This window comes from Mus caroli, chromosome 3 (assembly GCF_900094665.2).
Source record: "Mus caroli chromosome 3, CAROLI_EIJ_v1.1, whole genome shotgun sequence".
Classification (NCBI taxonomy): domain Eukaryota; kingdom Metazoa; phylum Chordata; class Mammalia; order Rodentia; family Muridae; genus Mus; species Mus caroli.
Genome location: NC_034572.1, coordinates 122,682,518 through 122,697,333, shown reverse-complemented (window position 1 = coordinate 122,697,333; position 14,816 = coordinate 122,682,518). Strand labels below are relative to the sequence as shown.

The window sequence follows — 14,816 nt, the reverse complement described above, 5'->3', positions numbered from 1 at the left end:
CAGATGTCTTGATCCCTGCTTTGGTTGATGTGAGCCATCAGCTCCTGGGGTTTTGCTTCTGACATCCTTGTGTTGTACAGGAGTGCCTCCATCTTTGTTTTCTTTGGTTTGTGTTCTAAGTGTTCACTACAGTATTCCCCCAAACAATTTCAGTCTCTTAATGTCAGAATCGTTTTTGTCTCAAGAATTATAGACTATTAGCTATTATTGCTGGACAAATAAATTATTATCTTATTACTGTTAACCAAAATAACTTAAATCTATTAGGCCATTAGCTCTCTGAGTTTGAGGCCAGCCTGGTCTAGAGAGTGAGATCCAGAACAGCCAGGGATACAAAGAGAAACTCTGTCTTCAAAAACAAAACAAAACAAAACAAAATAAAACAAAACAAAACAAAACAACACGGGGACTGAGAATTCTGATGCTCCAGAGGGTCATGTGACCTCCACAGCTTCATTGCTCCAAAAGAAGAACAACGGGCACTGTGCTGTGCTGACGAGGACTCAGTGTAATTCTTAAAGGAAGAATTTCTTACCCTACACAAAAATCAATTTAAAGCAGACAGAAATCTTTAATATAAAGTCCACAACAATAAACCTAATGGAGGAAAAGGTAGGCAAGACAACTCTAGAAACAGGCGTTGTCAGGGTATTTCTGAAAAGGACGCTAAGAGCACAGGAAACAACTCCAAGATTTAACAAACAGTATCTCATAAAAGCAAAATACTTTTTTACCACAAAGGTAAAAAAAAAAAAAAAAAAAAATCAACTGTGTGAAGAGGCAGACTGTAGAATGGAACAAAGTCTTTGGAAACTCTACATCTTCCAAGAAATTAATATATAGACTTTCTAAAGAATTAGATAGAGGAGCAGAGACTGAAGGAATGACCAGCCAGAGACTGCCCCACCTGGGAATCCATCCCATATACAATCACTAAAGCCAGACACTGTTGTGGATGCCAACAAGTGCTTACTGGCAGGAGCCTGATATAGCTGTCCCCTGAGAGGCTCTGTCAGTGCCTGACAAATACAGAAGTGGATGCTCACAGCCATTCATTGGTCTGAGCACAGGGTCTCCAATGAAGGAACTAGAGAAAGGATCCAAGGAGCTGAAGGGGTTTGCAGCCCTATAGAAGGAACAACAATATGAACTAACCAGTACCCCCAGAGCTCCCAGGGACTAAACCACCAACCAATAAGTACACATGGTGGGACCCATGGCTCCAGCTGCATATGTAGCAGAGGATGGCCTAGTTGGTCATTAATGGGAGGAGAGGCCCTTGGTCCTGTGAAGGTTCTATGCCCCAGTGTAGGGGAATGCCAGGGCCAGGAAGCAGTAGTTGGTGGGTTGGTGAGCAGGGGTAGGGGGTAGAGGGTGAGGGGAGGGAGGGGAAACCAGGAAAGGGGATAACATTTGAAATGTAAATAAAGAATATATCTAATAAAATAAAGAATTAGAAAAAAGTGCCAAAAATAACCAATCAATAAATGGGAAATGGGTAATGTGCTGAGTGGACAGTTTTCAAAAGAAGAAATGCAAATGGTCAATAAATCTGTAGAAACGTGTTTTGTTTTTTTTTTCTTTTTTTCCCCAGCTATCTACTGTGTGTCCCAGTCTTTATTTAAGAACTAAAGGATGAGTGACAGCCAGGCTCCAGATCAACAGCATCACTGAACTTCTTATCCTACCCCACCCACACCCCCACACCAGTTGTGCTTTTAATCCCTCCTCAGTAAAAGAATTTAACCCCAAAGCTCCAGGTTCTCTTGTCTACCTCCCTTCCTTGCCTTGGCTCACAACATCCCCAGGGAGGGCGGGTGTCTGAGCTTGAATGCATGGGAGAGCCCAGAGCAATGACAGGGGACAGAGGGAAAGGCCTCGCCCTCAGGACAGGGATCAAGTAGTGTGGTGAAGTGGGGGCTCCCATAGCCTGGGGTGCCAAAGTGGGGCCTGGGGGCAGAGGAAAGGATACAGCCCCCGCCCCGAAAGGCATCCCTGGAAAGCCTCATACTTTTCTCGTTGGGAATACTCAATACTTGATCTTTTGCCCTTCTGGCGTCGGTTACAGAACCATCCTTGAATCACATCCTTCTCCATCCCAAGTTGCTTGGTGGCTAATGCTAGTGATCTGCTGAGGGGAGGGCTCTGGGCACTTCAGAAACTCTTTCTCCAGGCTCCGCCTCACATGGTTCTCAGTGCTCGTGCTCTTTTTCTTCCAGGCCAGCACCAGGGTCTCCGATTTGCATATCTCCTGAAGGTTCTCATTGTCTTCGGCTTCCTCCACCCACTTCTCCAACAGGGGCCCGCAGCTTACACATGGTTATAAGGCTGAGCTGCTGGGCCTCAAAGCGGCAGATGGTTGTCTGGTTGACACCTTTCCAAAGAGAACGCCCAGGGTGAGCCCACGTCGGTCTGGGTGTACCCCAAGGTGATCCTCTTCTGCTTCAGCAGCTTGGCAAACTTCTCTAGCTCCTTCTGCAGGACTTTCATGTCCTGGGACTCCTCGGGACTTGGTTCCATCGTCTCCAACTTCACTGCACTGGGGCGGTCGGCACAAGGCCCAGAGAAGGCTCCCTCTGAGTTGCTCTCTACTCCTGCTCTTGCCTGGCCCTCAGGCTGCAAAGTCTCCACACCAACCTGAGGTCCACAGTATGCCATCCCTCCGCAGAACTCATATGCCGGTGGACATGGGGAGATCCCAATACCTCTGAGCCTGGTCCTATTCCAGGCCCACCCAGAGGCCCTTGGAAGCTTAGCCAGGTTCGAGGGTCCACCCAGCCCGGCTCCAGACCTGCTGACCCATCACCCCCACCTGGTGGGGGTGAGAAGGTGAAGTCTGAAGCCAGGTGTCCAGCCATGGGGAACACGAGCAAGCGGGGTGGGGGTGGGTTGGGGGTGGTGGTGGTGGAAAGATGGCTCACCTAGGGACTGTTTCCATAGAAACATGTTTAAGACCTCCAGTTATCAGGAGAATGCAAATTAAAGTTGCTTTGGGGTTCTATCTCACCTCAGGCAGAATAGCTATTATCTAGAAAGGGGAGAACCCCCCGTCCCCAGATGTCAGCCTCCGTGAATGGTGGAGAAAGAGAAGCACTAATTCAGCTGGTAGAAACCAGAGTGAGAATTCCTCAAAAACCTAAGAATAGAGCTATCATATGATTCATCTATAGCACCCCAAGGTAGGTACTGGGGGTTTCTAAGCCAACACTCTGTAGGGATACACACACACACACACACACACACACACACTAGTCACAATAGTGGTGACTAGAGGGGATCCTCAATACAAGAATGAATACATTAAATGTACAATATACACAATGGGTTTTTATTTAGCTGTAAAGACGAATGAAATTATAATATTTGTAAAAACATGAATGGACTGATAATCATTATGTTAAGTGACACCAAACACACTCAGTAGGAGAAATAAGGTGTGTTTTCCTCCACAGGCCGAGGCCAGCTTGGGTTACAAAGGAACAGCATGCTTCAGTAAACAAAAAACCAGGAAACATAGAAGTATGGAAAGGGGGGAAAGAAATATTGAAAAGACAAGAGTGGTTTAAAAGAACTTATCATCAAAATATGTTTTTATAATAATCTTGGTAACTATAAAGCGAAAATTTCTGCTATAACCAGTTATTATAAGCAAGAAATCCAGCTACACTTCTCCCAAAAGATAATATAACTCCAGGGAAGGTGAAAGGAATCACAACAGAATTAGTGAATAAGTAATAAAATAGCAGGAGAAAACATTTGCAGCCACTTACTTTAAATATAAACGGATCCAATTGTTCACTGAGAAGGCACAGAGCGACTAAATGGATAAAACCCAAGCCTCTACTATACATTGCTTATTCACTTTGGTTGGGTGTGGCAGCACATGCCTTTAAATCTCGTAACTCAGGAGGTAGAGGCAGGAGGATCTCTGTGAGTTTAAGTCCAACTTCATCTATATAACCAGTTCCAGGACAGTCAGTTCTTCAAAGACCTATGTCAGTAAAATCTAATGATAGCAGGAACACCCATATTTCCTCAGATAAAATAGATTTAAAATCAAACCTAATAAAGAGAAGCAAGGGACTTCACTGTATAATAAAAAAGAAATACTAGCTTTAAATGTGTTCCCCATACCAAGGTACCTCCATATATAAAATAAATATTAACAAACATAAAGGAAGAAATTTATTCTTGGACAGAAATAATCGATGGCTTTAAAACTCCATCTTCAGCAATGGACAGATCATTCAGAATGAAAAATAAAAACTGAAAAATACAAAGCAGAATTAAATTTCACCCTAGACCACACAGACCTAATAGATACCACAGACCATTTCAGCTGGGAGCTGCAAAACAGATATTCTGAATAGCACATGGACTATTTCCCATCGGATGGGGGGGCCATTAAAATGGACCAATATTTTTTTTTAAGTTAAACTATATCTTTTCCAGTCACAATTCCAATGAAAGTAGAAATCAATAATGAGGGAAAGCTTTGGAAACTATATAAATAGATGAGAATTAAGCAATAAGAAGAAGTGAAAGGAAGATGTGTGTGTGCCCAGAAGATAAACAGGATGGGGGGATTAGAAATCAGAAACGAGGCCTAGAAACACACATGATCTTCAGAAATTTTCTGCCAGCCACATAACAAAATTGATAGCTGCTTTAGTTAGAGTTCCCATTGCTGTGAAGAGCCACTCTGACCAAGGTAACTTTGATAAAGAACAACATTTAATTGGGGCTGGCTTACAGGTTCAGAGGTTCAGTGCGTTATCAACAAGGTGGGGAGATGGCAGCATCTACGCAGGCATGGTCCTGAAGGAGCTGAGAGGACAACAGGAGACCACTGTCTTCCAGGCAGCTAGAAGGAGAGTCTCAAAGCCCAGCTCCACAGTGACACACCTACTCCAACAAGGCAACACCTCTTAATGGTGCCACTCCCTGGGCCAAGCATATTCAAACCACCACAATAACCTCAAGGAAATGAGCCAAATTTGGGACCAATGTATCTTACTAAAATGGAAGCAGGAAGAAAAAGAAAACCCGAGCAGACAGGGAGAGCAGACATTGAGTCAGGAATATAAATCTTCTCACACTCCTACATCCTAAGGCTTCCAAGCTTCTTTACTTCTTGATTTGCTTAAAATGAAGGAAATTAAGTAAGCATAATGCCCTATATGTTTTCAAATAATAAATGCTGTGTACAGGATTATAATGATAGCATCACCAAAAACAGTGGCATTGTGGGTGATAATGTCCAACTTTATGGAGCATTTTCTTTTTTAATTAATTATTTATTCACTTTACATCCTGATTGCAGGCTCCTCTCTCCTCCCAGCCCCCCTCATGCTGCCCCTACTCCCAGCCCCTCCCCTTCACCTCCGAGAAGGGGGAAGTACCCCCTGGGTACCACCCCACCTGAGCATTTTCTACACACATTTTCTGGAATTTCTGCCCGAGTGCTTCACTTTCCACATTCAATGCTGTATTCATGAGGAAGTGGGAGAGACAATCTCCTCTAGCTGTACCTACTTAGAGTTCTCCTGAGGTTCGTTTCCATATTTTTAATCATGTTTAGATTGCTATTTCCTCATTTGTCTGTTTTACCTCTTACATTGAGACAGGTGGTTCCTCTTAAAGATGCTTTCAGGGTTCGATTTGGTTCCTACAAAACAGCAGTGCGCAACAAGTGAATATGGTTAAGAGGGTTGTATCTGTCAGTACAAAATGTACAGTAGACTGTGCTAGTGCTAGAGAGAAGCATACAAAATACCCCTGAAGCAACCAGAGAGAGAAGCAGTAGAAACTATCAACCACAGGGGTAAAAAACCCAAACTGTGTAATCACCTCGTCCTTACTCTCACGAGGAAATGAACTTGGGTGTAGCCATCCTTCAAATGACGAGTGCGTTACACAGGGTCTGAGGTTAATGGACTGTAGGAGTGATGTGTGCCGTGTTACCTGGAGGACACACGCCAAAGATTTGTAAAGTAATACACCATTTCTCTCTCTCTCTCTCTGTCTCTCTCTGTCTCTCTCTCTCTCTCTCTCTCTCTCTCTGTCTCTCTCTCTCTGTGTCTTTGAACAAGGTTTCATATAGTCCAGGTTGGCCTTGAACTCTATACTTGAAATTGGTTATGAACTTCTTTCTGTTCTTCCTGCCCCTACCTCCCAATTGCTAAGATTACAGGTGTGAGTCACCATGCCCAACTCCTGACCTATTACTTTTGATTCTGTGTTTATATTCAATTAAATTACTGAATTCATTTCTTTTAAAAATCATTCTAAGGATGGAAGAAAGGTGGGGGGAGAGGAGAGGGGAAACTATATTCATATTATATTATATGAGAAAAGAATCTATGTTCAATTGAAGGAGGGAAATCAATTTTAACTAAATCTTAGTTATTGTGTAATCTGTGGATTCTATGTAACCATTTTGTCTTTTCTTTCTAATGAAGAGCTCATTTATAAACAATCTGAAAGAAATCAGCCAGGAGGTGGCGGCACACACCTTTCAGAGGCAGGTGCATCTTTGAGATGGAGGACAGCTTGGTCTACAGAGTGAGTTTCAGGACAGCCAAGGCTATACAGAGAAACCCTGTCTCAACAAAATAAACAATAAATAAATAAATAATAAAGAAAGAAATTAAGATGAACAATAGAAATCTAATGATTTTAAGAATTTAAATATATAGTTAAACTGTCTGTGTTACACAATAGGAAGTTTTTTTTTTTGTTTTTTTTGTTTTTTTTTCTCCTCTGAGAAAGCAGAACTCCTGAGATGGAGGAGCAAAATCCTTTACGTATTTCTCATGAAGTTGCTGACATCTGAGTCACAATTTCAATTTTAGCCACTTAGACAGGCTTACTGGTTTGTACGGGGCACATTTTAAACAATAGCGCTGAGAGTTTGAAATAGGCTATGTCAACACTGGGCTGAATTGTCTCAGAGCTTTATTTTCTCTAGCTGATTGTTTTGTTGAAGCAAGGCAGAAGTGCAAAGAGAAGCTGGGCCCAGCATCAATATTGAAACCAGTTCAATCAGAAGCTTGGCAATGCTCCTGTAATCACGCCATCCTGGGCTCCACGTCTGCATGCGAGGGAGGCATGGACATAGAACGCCTCTGGCCAAAGAGAGAGGTCGCCCAGAGCATGGTGCAAGAGCCTGTGTCCTGTACGCCCTCTGGGTTGAGAGAGCCATTTACAGGGTTCACTATGCTCCTGAGAAAACTGATGGTGTCAGAATCTATTTAGTTCTGAGGTCCCATCCCCTGGGAGACTAACTAGCAGGCCAGCACTCTGAAAATGTACAAGTAATTGCATGAATAATTATTATTCAGCCCAATAGGAGAAATATGTATTCACACAGTTTCATTATGTCTGCTTCAGTTAGGTGAGCCCGGCTGCAGGAGATGATGGACGCAGCGTTCTCAGAGCTCTCTCATGTTTGGTGGTGATATACTCTCTTCAGTGTGTGCCAGTGACATGCTGTCCATACCTCTCTGAAAGACCTTAGACTCATTCCTCTTCTCTCCCTCCCTCCCTCCTTCCCTCCCACCCTCCCTCCCTCCCCCCTTCCTCCTATTTTCCCCTCCCTTTTTGTGTATGCTTACACCTGGGGGCACATGTGTGCAATACAGGTGGAGGCTAGAGATAATGTTCAACTTTATTTTTTGAGACAGCATAGCTCACTGGTTTGGGAGTTGCTAAGTAGACCAATTGGCCAGTGAGTTCCAGTGATCTGCCTATCTCTGCCTCCTCAATAGTGGGGTTACACGTGTGTGCATCCATGGGTGGGTGGCTGGGGAACACTCTCACAGAGGCAGGGGGAGAGGGGATGAGATAGAGGGGTTTCCAAAGGGGAGATCTGGAAAGGGGAAAACATTTGAAATGTAAATAAAAAAATATCCAATAAAAACAAACAAACAAACAAGGATGCGCACCCATGACCACCATTTCTGAAAGTGGATTCTGGGACTCAAGCTTAGGTCTTTCTGCTTGCCCGGCGAGTGCTTTAACAGCTGGATTCACTCAGCCCTAGTTCATAATCTTAAAAACAGAAAAGCTATTAGATCCCAGCTTCTGTTAAGTGCGCTCTGATATTCTAGAGAACCACAACGTAGTGGCTTACAGCTCGTCCTTTTAGGAACACACAACCAAATTCTACCAATTTAATGTATGCAAGTGTGTTCCCTTAGGACTCTGTCAGTAGTAATCACTGCTTTTGACATCATTTCAGTGAGTTAAAGCATTTATTAGTAGATTATTATTACCCTTTCTGGCTCCATTTTCAAGGATATATGTGGCCCAGGCTAACATCTCACCTGCTGGGTATCTGAGAGTGACCTTGAACTCTTAATCCGCCTCCTCTAGTTCCCAAGAGCTGTGATTGGGGAGTGTACCACTGCAGCTGGCTTCAAGTTATTAATTTTTTTAAATCCAGACTCTTCTAAGTCTGACAGAGGAAAGTGAGTTTTCTACTTACACTGATCAACATGGCAGCCATTAGCCACGCATAATTAGTAAGCACCGAAATGTGGCTAATTTGAAATGCTTCTGAGTTAATTTTAAAGAGTAAAGATTTTTGTTAAATTTTTAATGATTACTTGATCAATTTGGCAGCCATTGAGATATATGGCGCTAAACGCCATCTAATTATGCCCACAAACTCATCTCAACTCATTCTTTTCACTTCAGTTTTAGACAAACATGTGGCCCACGTTCTATTTCTACTGTGGTGAATGGCTGTGGGATCATCCGCTCTATGGCAAGAAGATGATTTTCAAATAAAAACACAAACAATTGCCAGTAGCTATGGACTCAAGATCTTGCAAAGGAACTCAAAGATATTCGAGTGAAGGAAGTGTGCTCATGAAAGAAGTGTTTCTCTCACTTTCCTTTTGGGCTAGAGGAGTTAGTCTACCACTCTCCATCTGCCAAGCTCCTCAATGGCATGTGGAAAGACGAGAGAGAACACAACAGAGGTCTTTCAGAGTCGTGCTTTAGAAGCAGCAGCAAGCAGTGTAGAAATGTCCATTGGTGTTGTCACTCTGAGTAGCTAGGTCCCCCTATTTCAGAGCCTTTTCTATTTTGTTCTGAGATTCTATCCCTAGGAGAATAACTAGCAGACCAGCATTCTGAAAATGTACAAGTAATTGCATAGCCTAAGAGGGACTTGGATGTTGACTCAGTTGCTATAGCATGCTTGCCTTGCATAGCACAAGGACCCAAGTTCAAGCCTTTGAACCCATGTAAAGAAGATGGTTGAGGTGGGGTGTGCTTGAAATCACCGTGCTGTAAACTCAATTACAGGAAGGTTTTTGTGGCTCACTGGACAGCCACTTAGCTGCCTTTCCTCCTCCTCTTCCTCCTTCTCATCCTCCCCCTCCTCTCCCCTCCCCCTCCTCTCCCCTCCCCCCCTCTTCCTTCTCTTCCTCCTTCTCTTCTTTCTCCTTTTGTCAAACTCAACTTGCTCCAAGGCTAGTTTTCTGCAATGGTCCTGTAATTCTAGCTACTGGGAAGGCTGAGGCAGGGAAGTTCAAAGCCTGACTAAACTGCAGAGTGACTTAAGATCAGCCTTGACACTTTAGTGAGACCCTGACTCAAATTGGAAATAAAAAGAGGCTTGTGATGTGTGTAGCTCAGTGGTAGAGCATTTAGCTAAGGTCTGAAGGCATAGTCCCTAGTACAGAAGAAAGAAGGTTCTAAATGTAGCTTTTGTCCCTCTTTTTCTGCCTGCTAAACCTGATGGCCCACGTTCTTTCTCCTCTCTGCTAAAGGTAATTCCCAGATTCTCAGCCACAAACTTTGACTCATCCTATCTTTGTTATTTGAGACAGAGTCTCTCTACTTAGCTTTGGCTGTCTTGGAACTTCCTATGTAGACCAGGCTGGCCTGAGACTTACAGAGAGCCACCTGGCCTTGCTTCTGGAGTACGGAGATTAAAGACATGTGCCACAGCGCCCACTTTACCCTTGTTTGTATCTTTCTCTGTCCTCTCATATCCAAGTTACGGCAGCCCAGTCACTCTCATCTCCTCCACCACTGTCTTTCCCATGGGATATTACTGAATTAGCAGACGTCCTCCCCCTGCCTTTGGTCCTCCCCCTCCTCTATCAATTGTGTTGCCAGAATCATTCTGGAAAACCAATTCAAAGGGTTACTCCTTTAAGACACATGACAAGGCACTTTGGAATAAAATGGTAGGACATTTGGGAATTATTTTTAAAGACCAGGGCAAGAATCACTGGTATTGAAGTGAAGGGAGATGAAATAAGATCATCTCTCCATTTTCATCCCTCTTTTTCCATACTCTCTTCCATTTTTCTCCTCCCTTTTCTGCTATCCCTTTTTTCTTTTAATTTCTTCTCTTTTAATCTTTTCTTCTTTTTTTTCCTGTTCAGTTGTTATTTTATTTTTCTTCTTCCCTTTCTTTTAGTGAAGGCTAATCACTTTTCCAGCCCTGATTTAGAATATTCAAGGGTGAGTGGGAAGTCGACCAGTTGTCCCTTTCTCTAGCTCAGGACATCTGAGCTTCTTGATTGATGAATGTTGGTTTGGGTTTAAAAATATCCCCTCCTTACTCTGCATCCCTCCTTGCACCTACCTTTCCTCTGTCCCTCTGTCCATGTGCCTTCCTTTATTCCCTCCTTCCCTCTCTTTCCTAGTCTCTCTTTAAGATGGGATCTTACTCTATTCCAGGCTGCCTCAAACTCACAACGCTCCTTTTGTCTTAGTCTTCAATAAACCATAATAAGTATGTGAAAATGTCATGAAGAAGGCCATTGGTCAGGGCTGTTGTAGACATGAACTCACAAGCAGCTGTAACTGCATGCGCAAGACCTGCACAAGATCCAAGCCAGCCAATATCGCAGCATGGATGGGGAGGAGCTCACAAAGCCCCACCCCCATCAGAGGCGCTATTGGCAACTGAGAGTTTTTCCAGTACACTGTGTTGTCCCTTAAGAATAAAGGTGTGAGGAGGACCAGGGTAATTAGACTGATTAAAAAAACCCAAGCCAGAGTGGTAAAAACAAAAGTACAAGAAGTTGGGGGAAAAGAGTGGCAGGTAGCACATGGGAGGAGCTGCAGGAGAGGAAGCGAGGGGTATATTTGATCAACATATCTTATATGTACATATAAAATTACGTGTTGTTTGTTTCTTTGTTTGTTTTTGAGACAGGATTTCTCTGTGTACATTCCTGGCTTGTTCTGAAACACTCTATAGACCAGGCCAGCCTCGAACTCACAGATATCTGCCTGTCTCTGCCACTTGAGTGCTGGGATTAAAGGCATGTGCCACCACCACCAGGCTGAAATTCTTAAACAGTGATTTTTTTTTTTTTTTTTTAAAGAAAGGCAGGCTGGAGACAGATGGATCAGAGGTTAAGAGCACTGGTTGCTCTTCCAGAGGACCCTGGTTCAATTACCAGCACCCACATGGCAGCAGCTCACAACTGACTGTAATTCCAGTTCCAGAGGATCTGCCTGCCACCTTCACACAGACATACACCAGTCTGTGCAGGCAAAGCATCAATGCATATAAAAATGAATAAATCTTAAAAAGATAGAAAAGCAGAGAAAGTCATTGTGTTAAGAAAAAAACAACTTAAAAAGGTGAGAAAATACGGGTAACCATCAAAGCTGGATATGTGCTTCATTATTAATATTTCATTATTAATATTTTGTGTTTAAAATGTCCACAATGTTTTTTAATGAGGGGGGAGGGAGGGAGAGAGGGAGAAAGAGAGAGGGGGGGAAGGAGGCAGGGAGGAAGGGAAAGAGGGGAAGAGAGAGAGGAAGAAGGAGAGAGGGAGAGGGGGAGGGGGAGGGGGAGAGGGAAAGGGGGAGGAGGAAGAGGGGGAGGGTGAGAGGGATGTGGATCTGGGAGCAGTTGGGGGAGTGAGACAATAACTACAATATATCATACACAAAAAGTCCATTTTCAACGAAAAAAAAAAAGTCCACAATGAAAAGATTTTTTTTTAAAAAAAGATGTAAGCCAGTTTTCATGCTCACGCTGTTCAGATGAAAGGGCAGAGTCCTTTCTCCTCTCTGTCCATTGAATGTGTTCCCTGAGCATCCGCTGTAAGAAAACCAACAAAACAGCCCTTATGGCCTGCCCTTGTAGACTTTCTGTCTCTAAGTCTTTGCTAAAGCTCCCACTCTCTCCGTCTGTTTTCCTCCACTTCTGTTATTTTTAATCAAGATGAGCTTCACACATCCCATAGTTATCTGTAAGTGTATGGGTAGAGAATACAGTGTCATGGACACACTACCTCTATCATGCCCTGAAACATTTTACCACCCAGAAGAAAAGAATCACCATGTTCTTAAGAGGTCACTCCTTCAGTGTCACTCACCCCAGATCGGAGGCTCCACATTCCTGTGCCCTTTCTTGCTATATTTTTTGTCTATAGATTCATTTCTATTTTATTATTTCTTACAGCCCAGTACCAAGAGCTAGGTATCTTAAAGTTCTGGAGGCTGGATCCATGAGATCAAGATCATAGGTTGGTTCTTTGTGCAGGCTGGGAAGGACAGTCTGCCCATTCTTCTCCTCTAGCTCCTGACACTTGGCTGGGGACTGAGCCTCATGCATGCTAGGCAGTGCTCCCTGAGTCACAGCCACAGTTCTGTTAGTGCTCTGTGGTGCTCCTTAACAGCGTATTGCCCTGACCTAGACCCCCTCTTCACATGCAGCCCTCCTGGGTCCATGCTCCCCTCATCTACAGAGGCTAAGTTATAACGGATTACAGGCCAGCCACACTCCATTGTGATCTGACAGTCTCCTGAGTGTATCTGCGGTGAAATTACTTCCAGATAAAGTCACTGTCTGAGGCACTGGGGGTTCGGATCTCAGAAAATGAATTTGTGGGAAGGGCATAGTTGATATACAGTTTGGTGTATGTCTTAGTCAGGGTTTCTATTCCTGCACAAAACATCATGGCCAAGAAACACATTGTGGAGGAAAGGGTTTATTCAGCTTACCCTTCCATGTTGTTGTTCAACACCAAAGGAAGTCAGGACTGGAACTCAAGTAGGTCAGGAAGCAGGAGCTGATGCAGAGACCATGGAGGGATGTTACTTACTGGCTTGCTTCCCCCAGCTTGCTCAGCTTGCTTTCTTATAGAACTCAAGACTACCAGCCCAGGGATGGCACCACTCACTATGGGCCCTTTCAGACTTGACCACTAATTGAGAAAATGCCTTACAGCTAGATCTCATGGAGGTTTTTTTTTTTTTTTTTTCTCAAGGGAGGCTCCTTTCTCTGTGATAACTCTGGCTTGTGTCAAGTTGATACTCAGAACCAGCCAGGACAGTGTACCACATAGTTTATCATGTTTATTATTTATTTCTCTCCAGTTGCTTACCAGTTTCCATGAAGGCAGGGATGGTCTCTCCTCTTCACCTACTTGCGCAATGGCTGAACAACTAAAGACCAGAACAGAACTTCCTAGAAGAAATAGATGTCTGTTGGGGATCCTTCTGAATCACCGTCATCTAGAACAGAACCTCACACCTGGCAGGAACTTAGTATGTGCCTGTTAGATGGACCGTTGACATTTGGAGTCAGATGGGTGACACTCCGTGACGAGCCGTGTCTACTATAACCAGTTACACAGACAAAGCAAGACATTTTTACTTATAAAAGTCAAGATGTGAGATCTGAAGGAAGCATCAGAGCACATTTGCTTGTGGTGGCTAGTGATGATCTTAAGGGTATACCATACCAGAAAAACTAGAATTACTACAATAACTCTTCCCTCAAGCTTCCAGAGATAAGATCTTCTACATTTCCACACATGAATCATTCCCTTGCTCTGTGGCACATTTACATCAGTTACATAGTAACCAGTCAAACTTTTATTTTTAATGTTACAAAATTTATTTTGTATATAAAATAAACACAGGTAGAATAGCTTAGTTCGTGTGAAAGATACTGTATGCTACAATATAAATGCCTTCAGTTAACACATAAAGACGTTCCCAGAAAGAGAAAGATGGGAGATGGAGAAGGGGAGGAAAAAATAGATTGCTAGGTGAAAAGTTTCATATGATAACTTGGGAAATAGATCAGAGTTCATAAACTATTAAAATGCTTTAGCGAGGCATGCCAATGGGCTCAGCAGACAGCAGGTGGCGCTCTTCCATCTTGGAGCGGCCATCTACCATGGGGTTGGGGGGGAATGAAAGTAATCTGCATCCTTAGCATTGTAATTGGGGCAAATGATACAGACTTTGGGATTCTTTTGTCGTGTGATCATTTTTGTAGCTGTACTTTCACAGTAAGCTAGGCGCAGCTATTCTCTCTCATGATGGAGGTTTAGGAAAAGTAAGAACAGGAGAGATAAAGGATGAAATGGGTTGCAGCTTATTGTAAGAGTTGAGTGTCTGCTTAACTGGTTGGTGCTCTCCTCACATCCCTCAGAAGGAGGGCTGGTGCTTACCATACATCCAGTGCAGTTCTACACTCGCAGTGAACAAAATTTATATAGAGAGATTCCTATTGTAACAGGGGAAGAATGACAGCAAAAGCATAAAGTTAGAAAACTATGCCCTAGGGGCCGAAGAGATGGCTCAGCAGGTTAAGAGAGTGTGTGGCTTTTCCAGAGGACTTGAGTTTGGTTCCCAGCACCCACGTGCGGCAGTGGACCACTGCTGCAGCTCCAGGTCTAGGAATCCAGTGTGCCCTTCTTCTGGTCTCCATAAGAGCACAGCATGCAAAGTGCACAAACTCCTCTCTCTCTCTCTCTCTCTCTCTCTCTCTCTCTCTCTCTCTCTCTCTCTCTCACACACACACACACACACAC

The 14,816-nt window shown here is 43.6% G+C and overlaps 1 pseudogene; it reads right to left on the bottom strand.

The window, feature by feature from the left end:
- Positions 1-1,742: 1,742 nt before the first annotated feature.
- LOC110290853 lies at positions 1,743-2,858 on the bottom strand (annotated as a pseudogene).
- Between the last annotated feature and the right edge of the window lie 11,958 nt (positions 2,859-14,816).